Source organism: Scyliorhinus torazame, chromosome 3 (genome assembly GCF_047496885.1).
Source record: "Scyliorhinus torazame isolate Kashiwa2021f chromosome 3, sScyTor2.1, whole genome shotgun sequence".
NCBI lineage: Eukaryota > Metazoa > Chordata > Chondrichthyes > Carcharhiniformes > Scyliorhinidae > Scyliorhinus > Scyliorhinus torazame.
The window spans coordinates 61748837-61764039 of record NC_092709.1 but is presented as its reverse complement, the minus strand read 5'-3'; the positions used below and the strand labels follow the sequence as shown (position 1 = coordinate 61764039).

At 61.4% G+C, this 15203-nt stretch overlaps 1 protein-coding gene and 1 long non-coding RNA gene across 10 annotated transcripts in view; one reads left to right on the top strand and one right to left on the bottom strand.

Moving 5' to 3' along the window:
• Positions 1-257: 257 nt before the first annotated feature.
• LOC140408471 (uncharacterized) lies at positions 258-15168 on the bottom strand. Its single transcript, XR_011940115.1, has 2 exons — positions 15041-15168; positions 258-1015 (listed from the first exon to the last, which is right to left on the bottom strand). It is a non-coding gene; the product is annotated as an uncharacterized lncRNA (long non-coding RNA).
• kiaa1109 (KIAA1109 ortholog) overlaps positions 14773-15203 on the top strand; it is a 626997-nt gene continuing 626566 nt past the window's right edge. For all 9 annotated transcript variants that reach the window (XM_072495716.1, XM_072495713.1, XM_072495719.1 and 6 more), the window contains exon 1: positions 14773-14882. The gene's annotated coding sequence lies outside the window, so the exon portion shown is untranslated. The remainder of the gene's footprint in view (positions 14883-15203) is intronic.

Below are 15203 nucleotides of genomic sequence, written 5' to 3'. Positions count from 1 at the left end.
TTTTTAAACTGTTTCCCTTAACTCTAGTTTCCCCCACAAGAGGAAACATCATTGCACTATCTAATCCTGAGGATCTTATATGTTTCAATAAGATCACCTCTCATTCCACTGAACTCCAGTGGGTATAGATCAATCTAGTTAAATCTTTCTTCATAAGATAACCCCTTCATCCGAGGAATGAATCGAGCGAACTCACTCTCAACTGCTTCTTAAGCAATTTTATCCCACTTCAAATAAGGAGACCAAAATTGTACACATTATAATAAAATAATAATAATCTTTATTAGCATCACAAGTAGGCTTACATTAACACTGCAATGAAGTTACTGTGAAAATCCCCTAGTCACCACACTCTGGGGTTGTTCGGGTACACTGAGGGAGAATTCAGAATGTCCAATTCACCCAGCAAGCACTTCTTTCGGGACTTGTGGGAGGAAACCGGAGCACCCGGAGGAAACCCACGCAGACACGGGGAGAACGTGCAGACTCCGCACAGACAGTGACCCAAGTCGGGAACTGAACCAGGGTCCCTGGTGCTGTGAAGCAACAGTGCTAACCACTGTGCTATTGTTCCAGATGTGGTGTCACCAAGGCCCTGCACAATTCTACTAGATAATTAGATAGTTGGTTGAAGGAAAAGAGGGAGAAGGGGGATGGAAATTAGGACTACTACTTGAGTGAAATCTAACAACAACAACAATCATGGAAACTGATACCAAAGTTTCAAAACTCTTTATTCTATTGCTGAACAATAATAAGCAATTAAATAATCTTCATGAATGAAAACATGCTTCAGGGTGTGGATTGATGAGACCCTTGTTTTGGGAAGGATCAGTCGTGTCTGCTGAAGGAATTCTTTCTGGCCTTCATCATGTTGCCTCATCTTCCGAATGCAATTGTTCCCTTTTTATTCAGTTTTGTATTTTGGTTTATGGTTTCCTTAAAAGAGACCTCCTCCGTCCTTTTTTGTTGCAGTGAGCAAGTTGTGACCTTTTTCTATTCTGTGTCTTTCTTTCTGGCAGGGAACAAAAGTTTGCACGTTGTTGCTATTACAGAGTACCTTTTTCTGTTTTCTGCCTTTCTCAGCAGTAGGCAGAAGTCTCTATTTTGATGTCCATTTTAGAGACAAGGGGCGTCATTCTCCGACCCCCCGCCGGGTCGGAGAATGGCCGTTGGCCGCCGTGAATCCCGCCCCCGCCCCCGCCGAAGTCTCCGCTCCCGGAGATTGGGCGGGGGCGGGAATCCAGCCGCGCCGGTTGGCGGGACCCCCCGCTGGATTCTCCGGCCCGGATGGGCCGAAGTCCCGCCCAGGAATTGCCTGTCCCGCCGACGTAAATCAAACCTGGTATTTACCGGCGGGACCAGGCAGCGTGGGCGGGCTCCGGGGTCCTGGGGGGTGGCGCGGGGCGATCTGACCCCGGGGGGTGCCCCCACGGTGGCCTGGCCCGCGATCGGGGCCCACCGATCCGCGGGCGGGCCTGTGCCGTGGGGGCACTCTTTCCCTTCCGCCTCCGCTACGGCCTCCACCATGGCGGAGGCAGAAGAGACTCTCCCCACTGCGCATGCGCGGGAAACTTTCGGCGGCCGCTGACGCTCCCGCGCATGCGCGGGGAAACTGACAGCGGCCGCTGACGCTCCCGCGCATGCGCCGCATTTCCGCGCCAGCTGGCGGGGCAACAAACGCCATTTCCGCCAGCTGGCGGGGCGGAAATCCCTCCGGCGTCGGCCTAGCCCCTCAATGTTGGGGCTAGGCCGCCAAAGATGCGGAGACTTCCGCACCTTTTTGCCGGCGCGATGCCCGTCTGATTTGCGCCGGCTTTGGCGCCAGTCGGCGGGCATCCCGCCGTTGGGGGAGAATTTCGCCCAAGGTTTTTCTTTTGCCAAAGAATCAAATGTTCTTAAAATTTAAACGAACCAAAACAATTTTGTAAACTATACTTGAATTTTGACTATTTAACTTTCATTATGATTGGCATTCAATACAGTATTTCTTTGGCCGGCAGACAGAATTCCTATGTGGAGTGTGTGATTTATACCAAGTTTTAACTAGTTTTCTCAGCCTTGAAAGTTGATACAGATTGAAGATAAAGAGACAACTTGGAGCCAATTAAAGTAGATAGCATTTGTGTCTTCAGTTTGGAGGGGGAAGAAAACTTGACTTTCAAGATCCATCTCTAATCGTCAAACATAATTTGATAAGATTAATTTATTTTAAAGTGTGCAGGTTACATCTCTCATTCAATTAATTAAGAGTTATTTGTGGGTAGTAGAGTTTCCTAGGTATTGCAGGGACTTGGATGTCATTGCTCATTAACATCTCAATGTTGTAACTTTGACTGACTGGAAGCTGCCTGGCCCTGGGAATAGATACGATAGGCTTTTGCTAATACTTAATTTAAGTTCACACAGTTCTTTTACATTTTTGTCACTATTGAGAAATGGAACTCCATGAACATAAAGAGGTAAAATGTTCACTGGACTGTCATTGTTTTTGGTATCATAAATCGGGTTGAAAAGAGCCAATGAGAAATTAAGGGCGCAATTTAAAAAATATATATTTATTTCGACAGATTTAATAATAATCTTGATTGTCACAAGTAGGCTTACATTAACACTGCAATGACGTGACAGTGAAAAGTCCCTAGTCGCCACATTCCGCCGCTTGTTCGGGTATACAGAGGGAGAATTCAAAATGTTCAAATTACCTAACAGCACGTCTTTCGGGACTTGTGGGAGAAAACCTGAGCACCCGGAGGAAACAGACACATGGAGAACATGCAGACACCACAGTGACCCAAGCTGGGAATCGAACCTGGGACCCTGGAGCTGTGAAGCAACAGTGACAACCACTATGCTACCGTGCCACCCATTTTCACCATACAGAAGAAAAAAAGAACAACCCCAACAATATGAAAACAAGCCCACCCAAACAGTCAACGGTAACCAACTCCAGAACGTGCATGATGAACCCCGACAATTGTAGAACCCCTCCTTCGCCCCCCCCTCAGCTCGAACTTCACCTTCTCCAGGGTCAGAAATTCCAGCAGGCCCCCCCGCCACGCCAAGGCACAGGGTGGAGAAGCTAACCTCCACCCCAACAAAACCCGCCTACGAGTGATCAGCGAAGCGAATGCTAAGACATCTAACCCCACCCGCCTGCAACTTGGGTCGGTCCGACACCCCAAATATGGCTTCTAGAGGACCGGGTTCCACATCCATATGCAAGAACCCTAAGATTGTACTGACACAGTCCTCCAAAACCTTTCCAGCTTCGGGCAGGACCAAAACATATGAACATGGTACGGGGGGCCCCTCCCACATCGCTCACAAACAAACAGCCGGCTCATCCTTGATTTTGTGAGGTGCGCCTGTTTCCTACCTTCAGCTGTATCAGTCCCAACCTCGCACACGAAGTCGAGGCATTCACCCTCTGCAGCACCTCACACCACAGTCCCTCTTATAGCACTCCCCGCAGCTCCTCCTCCCACTTTGCCTTAACCCCCTCCATGGACACCCTATCTTCCTCCAGGTTCCTCGCTGAAACAACCCCCCACTGACAGCACCGCCTCCAGCAACAAAGAGGCCGGTGCTATTGGAAAGATCGGGAAAACCTTTCTTGTAAAGTCCTGAACCTGCAGGTACCTAAAGTCTTCGCCCTGCGCCAACCCATACTTCTCTCCCAACATCTCTAGGCTCGCGAATCATCCCCCAAGAAACTGATCCTTCATTTCCTTAATGCCCCTCTCATCCCATCTCCGAAACCTCGCATCCATCCTCCCCGGCTCGAACCCATGATTCCCCCTAATCTGCATTTCCCCCTGGCCCCCAGTTTAAAATGCTGCCTAAACTGCATCCAGATCTTCAGTGTGGCCACCACCAACCACCGGACTCACCGAGTACGTTCCTGGACCCAACCTCCCTACACGGGCCCGCCTCCATCTTTACCCACAGAGCCTCTGCCTCCTAGCTCCTTCTCCGCATTCGCCGCCCAATAATAATACAGCAGGTTTGGGAGCCTAATCCCGCCTGCCGTCCTCTCTGCAGATCCACCCTCCTAATCCTGGTCACCTTCCTCCCCGCCCCCGCCCCAAATAAACGAGGAGATCAATTTGTCACATGAAATCACATCTAAAAGCATGCCAAGCGCTGGGTGACATACAAGGCATCAGCACTGTAGTCTTTAGGGTCTCATCACGTCCTATTTTGCCCACATGTTCCAATGCTCTCAGTCCACTCCACCCCTGTGGAATTTCTTGGATAGCAGCAAGGAGAGATGTCCGAAGATGCACCCTTACTGCTCTCAGTTTGGGGCCATCTGGCAGAGTTCTTTGAGACTGTAAAGGCTCATGGATTACGATTAGAAGGATCCTTGGAGCAGGTAGGTTTGACCATGTCTTGGGGCTTTGATCACATGAACTCTTCCTACGAGAGGGTGGCCAGCCTCATGGAGAGCCATATGCAGCAATACTTGGAGAGCATGAGAGAACAGAATGTCCTGCACAGGATGCTTAACGTAGCCTGTACTAGTCAGCTCATAACCTGAGCCGTGGTATCCATGTAATGCATGAAGCATGGGTGGTATTGTCAGGTATTGAGCATGGGTGGCTCAATGCTGGTTGGAGGGAATGCCAGCTGTGCCACAGTAGCAGATTCCCCAGGCCAGTAGAAATGCCTACTAAAAGCTGAGGAAGTGGAAGAGGATGAGCATGCACAACGCTCATGGCACCTTCTTCAATTTTGGCTTCCTCAGCCCATCTGAGAGAGGGTGCAGCTGTATGCATGGTCCTGGTGATTATGGCTACCTCGGCAGAGATGCGGTCAGACCAATTCCAGGTGTGACCTCAAACCAACACATGGCCGACTGCCACAGTTTTCACAGCCGTGAAGCCAGAGATGTGAGCAGGTCTCAGTCACTTCCACTGAGGTAACAAAGGAGTATAATGTAGAAATGCCCGAATGGGTAGGGCACCAAATCGGGTAGATCACTAAGTGGATCACTGTGGTGTGTTGTCGCTTTAACTCATTGTGTAAATAAATTGATTACAATGGGATGCATTTACTTTGTAACTTTGCGCACAACAATAGCAAGTGTGTAAACAAAACATAGCTTCTCACTGGTAACGGAGATTGCAGGCAGTAAGTAGTCCACCTCTCTCTAGGTTGGACTTGATAGTTATTTTTCATGTTCCAGCACATGCTTGCTGCGTTCACAGCCATGTGGTTAGTTTTGCAGGTCTCACAGTTAAGTGATTGAAAATTTGCTGGATCAGATTGTCCCTTGCACACCTGCTCTCAGCCTCCTGAAGGGTCGCTTCCCTTTACTGGACCATGTTTGCGTCATACAGCATAGCACAATTATATGAGAAATCTTGTCAGGTATTGAACAGTGATCCAGGCAATAAAAGTGCATCTTGAGCAGTTTGATGAGGGTCCTTGTCAGCATATTACTGTCATCATGATACCCTTGGTCTGTGTTTCATGGCGCATGTACTGGGGGGAGAAGCCAATCTCAGAGGGTAGCCTTTTCCACTGGAATCCATTCATGGACTTGAGGTGACATGGAAGAGCAGCAGAAGGCTTGACTAGGATAGAATGCATGCATCACAGCAACTTCCAGGACAGCATGCACAGACATGTAGGAACATTTTGTTGTAGTGGCACACGAGCTGTACATTCATGGAGTAGTAAGCTTTCTTTATAAATAAGGGATCATTAACTAATTGAATGGCAGAACAAGCTCAAGAGGCTAAATGGTCTAGCCCTGTTCCTAACCTGTAGATCCATTGGTAAAATATTGAGTCTGGTAGAACGGCCCTTAATGGGCTAGCAGCGACGTAACGGGATCCGCGCTTGCGCAGTGGTTCACGCCGTGCAGCGTCATACGCGCCGCACGGCGTGACGGCTCATAAGGCCGCGCTGCTCCCCCCCACCCAACCGGAAAACACCCGACCGGAACACCCGACTGGATGGCTGGCCGCCGCTCAGCAACGAGGTTCGAGTCACAGGATGTGGAGGCGCTCCTGGACGCGGTGGAGCAGAGGAGGGACGCCCTGTATCCCGGGCACGGCCGCAGAGTTGCCCACGCCACAGCCGGCGTCTGTGGAGGCAAGTGGCAGAGGCCGTCACCGCTGCGACCCTGACACCACGGACAGGCACCCAGTGCCACAAGAAGGTGAACGACCTCGTCAGAGCAGGCAGGGTGAACCTCCCCATATCCCCCTTCCCCCATATCCCCCCTTCCCCCATATCCCCCCTGCCCCCATATCCCCCCTTCCCCCATATCCCCCCTGCCCCCATATCCCCCCTGCCCCCATATCCCCCCTGCCCCCATATCCCCCCCTCCCCCATGTCCCCCCCTCCCCCATGTCCCCCCCTCCCCCATATCCCCAAGTGAATCCAGCCCTAACCTTAACCTCTGCAATGCACGCGCAACCGATGGCGTGCATTCATATACCTGCCTAACAGTGTTGCCTTTTACCCCTGCCACCCCCCCCCCCCCCCCCCCACCCCACAGGAGAAGCGCGCACACAACAATAGGGAGCATGTGAGGACTGGAGGAGGCCCAGCTGATGAGAGGCCACTGACCGAACACGAGGAAAGGGCCCTGGAACTGGCTGGCGGACCTGACGACCGGGAGGTTGCTGATGCAGAGGTCGGGGGCGTACTAGCAAGTGAGCCACCGACAGCCCGTCCCCATATTCCCCCTCCCCTATATCGCCCTCCCCCATATCACCTGATCACTGCCTGATGTCTAACCATGCATGCTTCATTGCGTATCGCAGGAGCAAACGTCCAGGCACCCATCCCCGCAGATGCAGACCGCCCGCAGGATGCCCCTCGGAGGCCACGGGAGACGGAGAGACACGGACCCTCCAGCATGCAACGCCCGCAGGATGCCCCTCGCACACCACGGGAGACGGAGAGACCTGGAGCAACAGGGAGACGACACCCCCGTCACGTGCGGGAGCGACCACCCAGCGACGAGGGGGGCAGCCACAGGCCCCCGTCACATCCGAGCCGGGACAGCACTGCCCGGGACAGCACTGCCCGGGACAGCACTGCCCAGGAAGACGAAATACCGGACAGTGACTCAGAGTGGATGGGTGGAGACGAACCCCCACCCCAAAGTGCCATGGACTCAGAGTGGGATGAAGAGCACGACACAACACCACTGCTGTCACCAACACCCTCCACCATCGCAGAAACACTCACCTCGGTTGGGCACTTTAGTGATGAGGCGTCTGGTACACTCGCTGGTGCGCACAACACAGCCGTCCCGGTACAGCAGGTGGAGGTAGGAGCAGCAGAGGGGCCGGGCGATCGGAGGGCAGCCCTGCCCAAGCGAACATCTGCCGCCCAGATGGATCCCGGGTTCCTGGAGTTACCACACCCACACATAGATCCGATGCAACCACCGACCCGGAGACGAGCGAAGAGGGTGACGGCCGGCTTGCGGCGGCTGCAGTCGCAGGTGGAGGAGTCCACCCGCGTCCAGGAGCTGGGAGTGGTGCCGGTCATGCGTGCCACCCAGGCTGACACCGCACGGGTGGCGTCAGCGGTGGAGGCAATGGGTGAGACGGTGTCAGACATGGGGAACGGTTTGCGAGGCCTGGGGCTTTCCGTGCAGGCGGCGTCTGTGGCCCAGGACATGGCTGCCCTCTCACAGGAGGCCATGAGCCAGTGCCAGCGCCAGATGGCAGAGGCGCTCAACGCCATAGCCCAGTCTCAGCAGGCCATGGCCCAGTCTCTGCAGGCCATGGCCCAGTCTCTGCAGGCCATGGCCCAGTCTCTGCAGGCCATGGCCCAGTCTCTGCAGGCCATGGCCCAGTCTCTGCAGGCCATGGCCCAGTCTCTGCAGGCCATGGCCCAGTCTCTGCAGGCCATGGCCCAGTCTCTGCAGGCCATGGCCCAGTCTCTGCAGGCCATCGCTGAGGGCATCGGCGCCAGTGGCCATGTGCGAGCCGGCGTCGCACTGTCACAGACAGGGTTTGCCAACCCCCTGGTCTCCATGGCTGCAAACCTGCAGACCCCTGTCGATACCAGCACGGGCCTCCAGGACTGGCAGCGCCAGATGTCGGGGGGCGTCGGATGGCCAGTCCGTTTGCATCCCCCACCCATGTAGAGGCATGGGGGCCATCGGGCACCCCGAGGGAGGAGGAGGTGGTGTGGTCCGTCCCGGCTCCCCCTGTAGGGGAGGTCCCGGTACACCGCGACACCTCGGACTCCCCCCCTTCCGTCCCAGGTGCATCGGGTGGGCAACGGGCAGGACAGGCTGGCAGCTCGCCATCCCAGTCGCCCGGGCCGCAGCCTGGCCCATCGAGGCCAGGACGCCCCAGGAAACGGCCGCCAAAGGGATCCAGTGTCAGAGGACAGGAATCACAGGAGTCCACCTCCAGTTCTGCTGTACCGTCTGGGGAACCACGTAGACGTAGTCAAAGGGCCCGTAAGGCCAAACAATTAGACACTGAGTAAGTTGGCACGGGTGCAGGGCACAGATGAGTTTTAGGGGCGAGGGCACGTGCATGAACTCGTTTGGTTATTAAAGTCAATGTTACACCTACCGAAGCTGCCTTTGTGCTCTGTCCAAAGCGTGCGGGGGTGTCATGTACGTTGAGCGCAAGTGTGTGTGTGAGGGGTGGTCTTACCTCAGCCCCAGGTGAGTCTGCCCCCTTCCCCCTGGGCCGCCATCAACATCCCCCCGGGCAGAGGACGGGACCGTGCGCTGCAGTGTCACAGCCGCATGCAGGGATGGTCCGGGTGGATGGTGGTACTGTGGCCATGGGTCAGACATAGTCCAACGATGTGGAGCCAGGAGCTCACCGCAGGGCGGGTTGTCATCATCCTCCATGGCCTGCAATAGACACCCGCAACTGTGAGAGCCCGGCCCGTTGTGCCGCAGGTGGATCGGCAATGGGGGGGGTGGTGTGCATGCGGGTGGGGTGGGTGGGGTTGGGGAGGGGGGTGAGGGTGCTGGGTGGGTGGATGGGTGGTCGGCTGTTGCCATGGTGTGCGGTCTGTGGCCATACTACCCGATTCCCACGCCCATCTAGTCAGTGAAGCGGGCGGCTATCAGTCTGTCCCGTGCCCGCTGGGCCAGCCGGTAACGGTGGACAGCCACCCGCCTGTGTCTACCCCGTCTGCCCTGACCATTACCCCCATCCCCCTCATCTGGGAAGGACTGCGCCTCTTCCTGCTGCTCCTCCACTCCGCCCTCCTCTGCCTGCAGCACATCGCCCCTCTGCTGGGCTATGTTGTGCAGGACGCAGCACACCACAATGATGCGACCGATCCTATCTGACCAATACTGGAGGGCGCCCCCAGAGAGGTCCAGGCACGTAAAACTCATCTTCAGCACGCCAAAGCACCTCTCTATCACTCCCCTTGTCGCTACATGGGCATCATTGTAGCGGTTCTCCGCCTCATTGCGTGGCCTCCGTATAGGCGTCATCAGCCACGATCGCAACGGGTAGCCCGTCGCCCAGCAACCAGCCCCTCAGCCGGGGATGGCGTCCCTCGTACATGCCGGGGATGGATGACCGCGACAACACGTATGAGTCGTGTACACTGCCTGGGTAACGGGCGCAGACGTGCAGGATCATCATGCGGTGGTCGCAGATCACCTGTATGTTCATCGAATAGGTCCCCTTACTATTGGTGAACACGGCCCTGTTATCTGCAGGTGGCCGCACGGCGACGTGCATCCCATCGATCGCGCCCTGGACCATGGGGAACCCGGCCACGGCAGAGAAGCCCACAGCCCGGGCATCTTGGCTGGCCTGGTCCACGGGGAAGCGGATGTAGCGGTGCGCCATGGCATATAGGGCATCTGTCACTGCCCGGATGCACCGATGTCTGCGATATGCCGGACAGGTCCCCACTCGGTGCCTGGAATGACCCCGTTGCATAAAAGTTCAGGGCCACCGTAACCTTGACGGACACGGGGAGAGGGTGTCCCCCGCCAGTGCCACGCGGTGACAGGTGTGCCAGCAGGTGGCAGATGTGTGCCACGGTTTCCCGCCTCATCCGGAGTCTCCTCCTGCATTCCCGGTCCGTGAGGTCCTGGTATGACTGCCAGGGCCGGTACACACGGGGCGCCCTCGGGTGCCTCCGTTGCCGTGGGGCCGCGACGTCCTCCTCCCCCTCCTCGCCCTGTCGGTCAGGTGTCCCTCCAACCTGAGCGGCTGCCGCCTGTCCCTCGGCGGCAGCCTGCGCCGCCTCTCTGGCACGCTCCTCCTCATCCAGGGCAACATAGACATTAGCGGCTGCCGCCACGGCGGACAACATCGCTGGATGATCGGAAAATATGACGGCCTGGTTGGGGGGGGGGGGGGGGGGGGGGGGGACGACATGTCATCATTGCCCATATCCCCTCCTCCCCCCAGCCAGGTGGCATGGACCGCATGGGTCCAACTGTTGGAGGCTGGCACCTGGCCAGGTGGACCAACTCACTTGCCCTCGCATCCCCTTCCCCGGCACGGACCCCCCATCCCCCTCCCCGGCACGGACCCCCCCCCCCATCCCCCTCCCCGGCACGGACCCCCCCCATCCCCCTCCCCGGCACGGCCCCCGCCCCCCAACCTCCACCCCGGCACGGACCCCAACCTCCGCCCCGGAACAGACCCCCCCCTCCCCCTCCCCGGCACGGACCCCCCCGTCCCCCTTCCCGGCAAGGACACCGCCCAACCTCCACCACGGCACGGACCCCCCCCAACCTCCACCCCGGCACGGACCCCCCCATCCCCCTCCCCGGCACGGAGCCCCCCCATCCCCGGCACAGGCCCCCCCAACCTCCACCCCGGCACGGACCACCCCCAACCTCCACCCCGGCACGGACCCCCCATCCCCCTCACCGGCACGGAACCCCCCCACCCCCAACATCCACCACGGCACGGACCCCAACCTCCTTCCAGGAACAGACCCCCCATCCCCCTCCCCGGCACGGACCCCCCCGTCCCCATCCCCGGCACGGACCCCCCGCTAACCTCCACGCCGGCACGGTCCCCCCCCCATCCCCCTACCCGGCACGGACCCCCCCCCATCCCCGGCACGGACCCCCCCCAACCTCCACCCCGGCACGGACCCCCCCCAACCTCCACCCCGGCACGGAACCCCCATCCCCCTCACCGGCACGGACCCCCCCCCCCAACCTCCACCCCGGCACGGACCCCAACCTCCTCCCCGGCCCGGCCCCCCATCCCCCTCCCCGGCACGGACCCCCCCCCCCCCAACCCCGGCACGGACCCCCCATCCCCCTCCCCGGCACGGACCCCCCCCCCCAACCTCCACCCCGGCACGGACCCCAACCTCCTCCCCGGCACGGACCCCCCATCCCCCTCCCCGGCACGGAATCCCCCCCCAACCTCCACCCCGGCACGGACCCCCCCCCAAACCTCCACCCCGGCACAGGCCCACCCATTCCCCTCCCCGGCACGGACCCCACCCCAACCTCCACCCCGGCACGGACCCCAACCTCCTCCCCGGCACGGACCCCCCATCCCCCTCCCCGGCACGGACCCCCCCCCCTTCCGCCTCCCCGGAACGGACCCCCCCCCAACCTCCACCCCGGCACGGACACCCCCCATCCCCCTCCCCGGCACGGACCCCCCCATCCCCCTCCCCGGCACCGACCCCCCCCCCCAACCTCCACCTCGGCACGGACCCCCCATCCCCCTCCCCGGCACAGACCCCCCATCCCCCTCCCAGGCACTGACCCCCCCCATCCCCCTCCCCGGCACGGACCCCCCCCATCACCCTCCCCGGCACGGACCCCCCCATCCCCTTCCCCGGCACGGACCCCCCCCAATCCCCCTCCCCGGCACGGACCCCCCCCATCCCCCTCCCCGCCACGGACCCCCCCCATCCCCCTCCCCGGCACGGACCCCCCCCCCAACCTCCACCCCGGAACGGAACCCAACCTCCTCCCCGGAACAGACCCCCCATCACCCTCCCCGGCACGGACCCCCGTCCCCCTCACGGACCCCCTCCCAACCTCCACCCCGGCACGGACCCCCCCCCGTCCCCCTCCCCGGCACGGACCCCCTCCCAACCTCCACCCCGGCACGGACCCCCCCCATCCCCCTCCCCCTCACGGACCCCCCCCCCATCCCCGGCACGGACACCCCCCAACTTCTACCCCGGCACGGACCCTCCCAACCTCCACCCCGGCACGGACCCCCCCATCCCCCTCACCGGCACGGACCCACCCCCCAACCTCCACCCCGGCATGGACCCCAACCTCCTCCCCGGCACGGACCCCCCCCAATCTCCACCTCGGCACGGACCCCCCCATCTCCCTCCCCGGCACTGACCCCCCCCAACCTCCACCCCGGCACGGACCCCAACCTCCTCCCCGGCACGGACCCCTCATTCCCCTCCCCGGCACAGGCCCCCCGCCCCCCATCCCCCTCCCCGGCACGGACCCCCCCATCCCCCTCCCCGGCACGGACCCCCCCATCCCCCTCCCCGGCACGGACCCCCCCCATCCCCCTCCCCGGCACAGACCCCACCCCCAACCTCCACCTCGGCACGGACCCCCCATTCCCCTCCCCGGCACGGACCCCCCCCCAACCTCCACCCCGGCACGGACCCCCAACCTCCTCCCCGGCACGGACCCCCCCCATTCCCCTCCCCGGCACGGACCCCCCCCCCATCCCCCTCCCCGGCACGGACCCCCCTCCAACCTCCACCCCGGCACAGACCCCACCATTCCCCTCCCCGGCACGGACCACACCCCAACCTCTACCCCGGCACGGACCCCAACCTCCTCCCCGGCACGGACCCCAACCTCCTCCCCGGCACGGACCCCAACCTCCTCCCCGGCACGGACCCCCCCATCCCCCTCCCCGGCACGGACCCCACCCCAACCTCCACCCCGGCACGGACCCCAACCTCCTCCCCGGCACGGACCCCCCATCCCCCTCCCCGGCACGGACCCCCCCATCCCCCTCCCCGGCACGGACCCCCCCATCCCCCTCCCCGGCACAGACCCCCCATCCCCCTCCCCGGCACGGACCCCCCCCGTCCCCCTCCCCGGCACGGACCCCCCCCGTCCCCCTCCCCGGCACGGACCCCCTCCCAACCTCCACCCCGGCACGGACCCCCCCATCCCCCTCCCCCTCCCCGGCACGGACCCCCCCATCCCCGGCACGGACACCCCCCAACCTCCACCCCGGCACGGACCCTCCCAACCTCCACCCCGGCACGGACCCCCCATCCCCCTCACCGGCACAGACCCCCCCCACAACCTCCACCCCGGCACGGACCCCAACCTCCTCCCCGGCACGGACCCCCCATCCCCCTCCCCGGCACGGACCCCCCCCACCAACCTCCACCTCGGCACGGACCCCCCCCCCAACCTCCACCCCGGCACGGACCCCAACCTCCTCCCCTGCACGCACCCCTCTTCCCCCTCCCCGGCACGGGCCCCCCGCCCCCCATCCCCCTCCCCGGCACGGGCCCCCCGCCCCCCTCCCCGGCACGGACCCCCCCCCCCAACCCGGCACGGACCCCCCCCCCCCCCCCCCCCAACCTCCACCCCGGCACAGACCCCCCATCCCCCTCCCCGGCACGGACCCCACCCCAACCTCCACCCCGGCACGGACCCCACCCCAACCTCCACCCCGGCACGGACCCCCCATCCCCCTCCCCGGCACGGACCCCACCCCAACCTCCACCCCGGCACGGACCCCAACCTCCTCCCCGGCACGGACCCCCCATCCCCCTCCCCGGCATGGACCCCCCCATCCCCCTCCCCGGCACGGACCGCCCCCATCCCCCTCCCCGGCACGGACCGCCCCCATCCCCCTCCCCGGCACGGACCGCCCCCCATCCCCCTCCCCGGCACGGACCGCCCCCCATCCCCCTCCCCGGCACGGACCGCCCCCCATCCCCCTCCCCGGCACGGACCCCACCCCCAACCTCCACCCCAGCATGGTCTCCCCCCCCCTCCCCTCCATCCCCCTCCCCGGCACAGACACCCCATCCCCCTTCCCGGCACGGACCCCCCCTCCCGGCACTCCCCCGGAGCCCAGCCCACTCTAACCACACACCCCCCCCCCCGCCGCCGCACACACACACACACACACACACACACACACAACCCGAGACACCCCTCTCCTCACACATTCAGACTGCGGCCATGCCATCGCCTGCCCAGAGCCAACCCCCCAGGCCGTCACTCACCACCACGCTGGTCGGCGTGAACCTGGAGCACAGGGTCACGCCGATGAAAAGGAGGTTTAATTTACGTCGACGTGAACGGGGCCCATCCGGAAGGGAGAATATCGGCAGGCCGAAAATCGGCTGCCTTGCGCAGACCCGTGCCATTCTCCGACGGCAGCGGCGACATTAACGCCCCGCCGACTTTTCTCCCTTCGGAGACTTCGGCAACCGGCGGGGGCGGGATTCACGGCGGCCAACGGCCATTCTCCGACCCGCTGGGGGGTCGGAGAATGACCCCCCCTGGTGCGGTGGGAGGGAGAAACCCGCCCATGGTTGGGGAGCCCATCTGCCACAGCTCCCCGCAATTTTACCATCTCAGGCAGGCCGAGGAAATTCTCCGCTAACTTGTTCCTCTCTCCACAGATGCTACCTGACCTGCTGAGTGTTTCCAGTCGCTCGTGTTCCATTTAACTTGGAGCCCTCGCCAATTTCAACGGGGTGACGGCCAGGTGTTAAAACGGGTGTGCTTTATGTTTCAGTCTTGTCCACACAATTCCAGGAACAAGCTTCAGGCACTTCCAGCTGCCACCTGCCCGGGCGCGCATGCGTACCGCTTGCTCAGAGTCACCGGGTGTCGCTCGCGCTTCCCCCGCAACGGGCGGCTGTCAATCCCAGCACCCGGGTCAGGATGGAGCCGGCGCCCTCTGCGCCATGAGCGAACGGTAAGGAGACAGCTCGGGGACGGGTAAATTCGACGAACAACCAAGTGGAAGGGGGGGGGGTTGCATTTCTGTGCCGGAGTGTGCTGACGGGAGTGCTTTCGGGCTGGATCAGAAGGGAAAGGCCAGGGGGACAAACCCCGTTTTACAACGTAACGTACCTTCCTCATACCTCCCGAAAATATTTTTGAGAGACCGGCGAAACAGACGCGGTTGGCCATGGCTGCGGGGTTGGCAGTTGGTGGCGACTGGAGAGTTCAAAACAATTCGAGCGGACTACATGTCCCGGCAGGCATTGCGCTGCCTGACAGGCGCACGCGCATG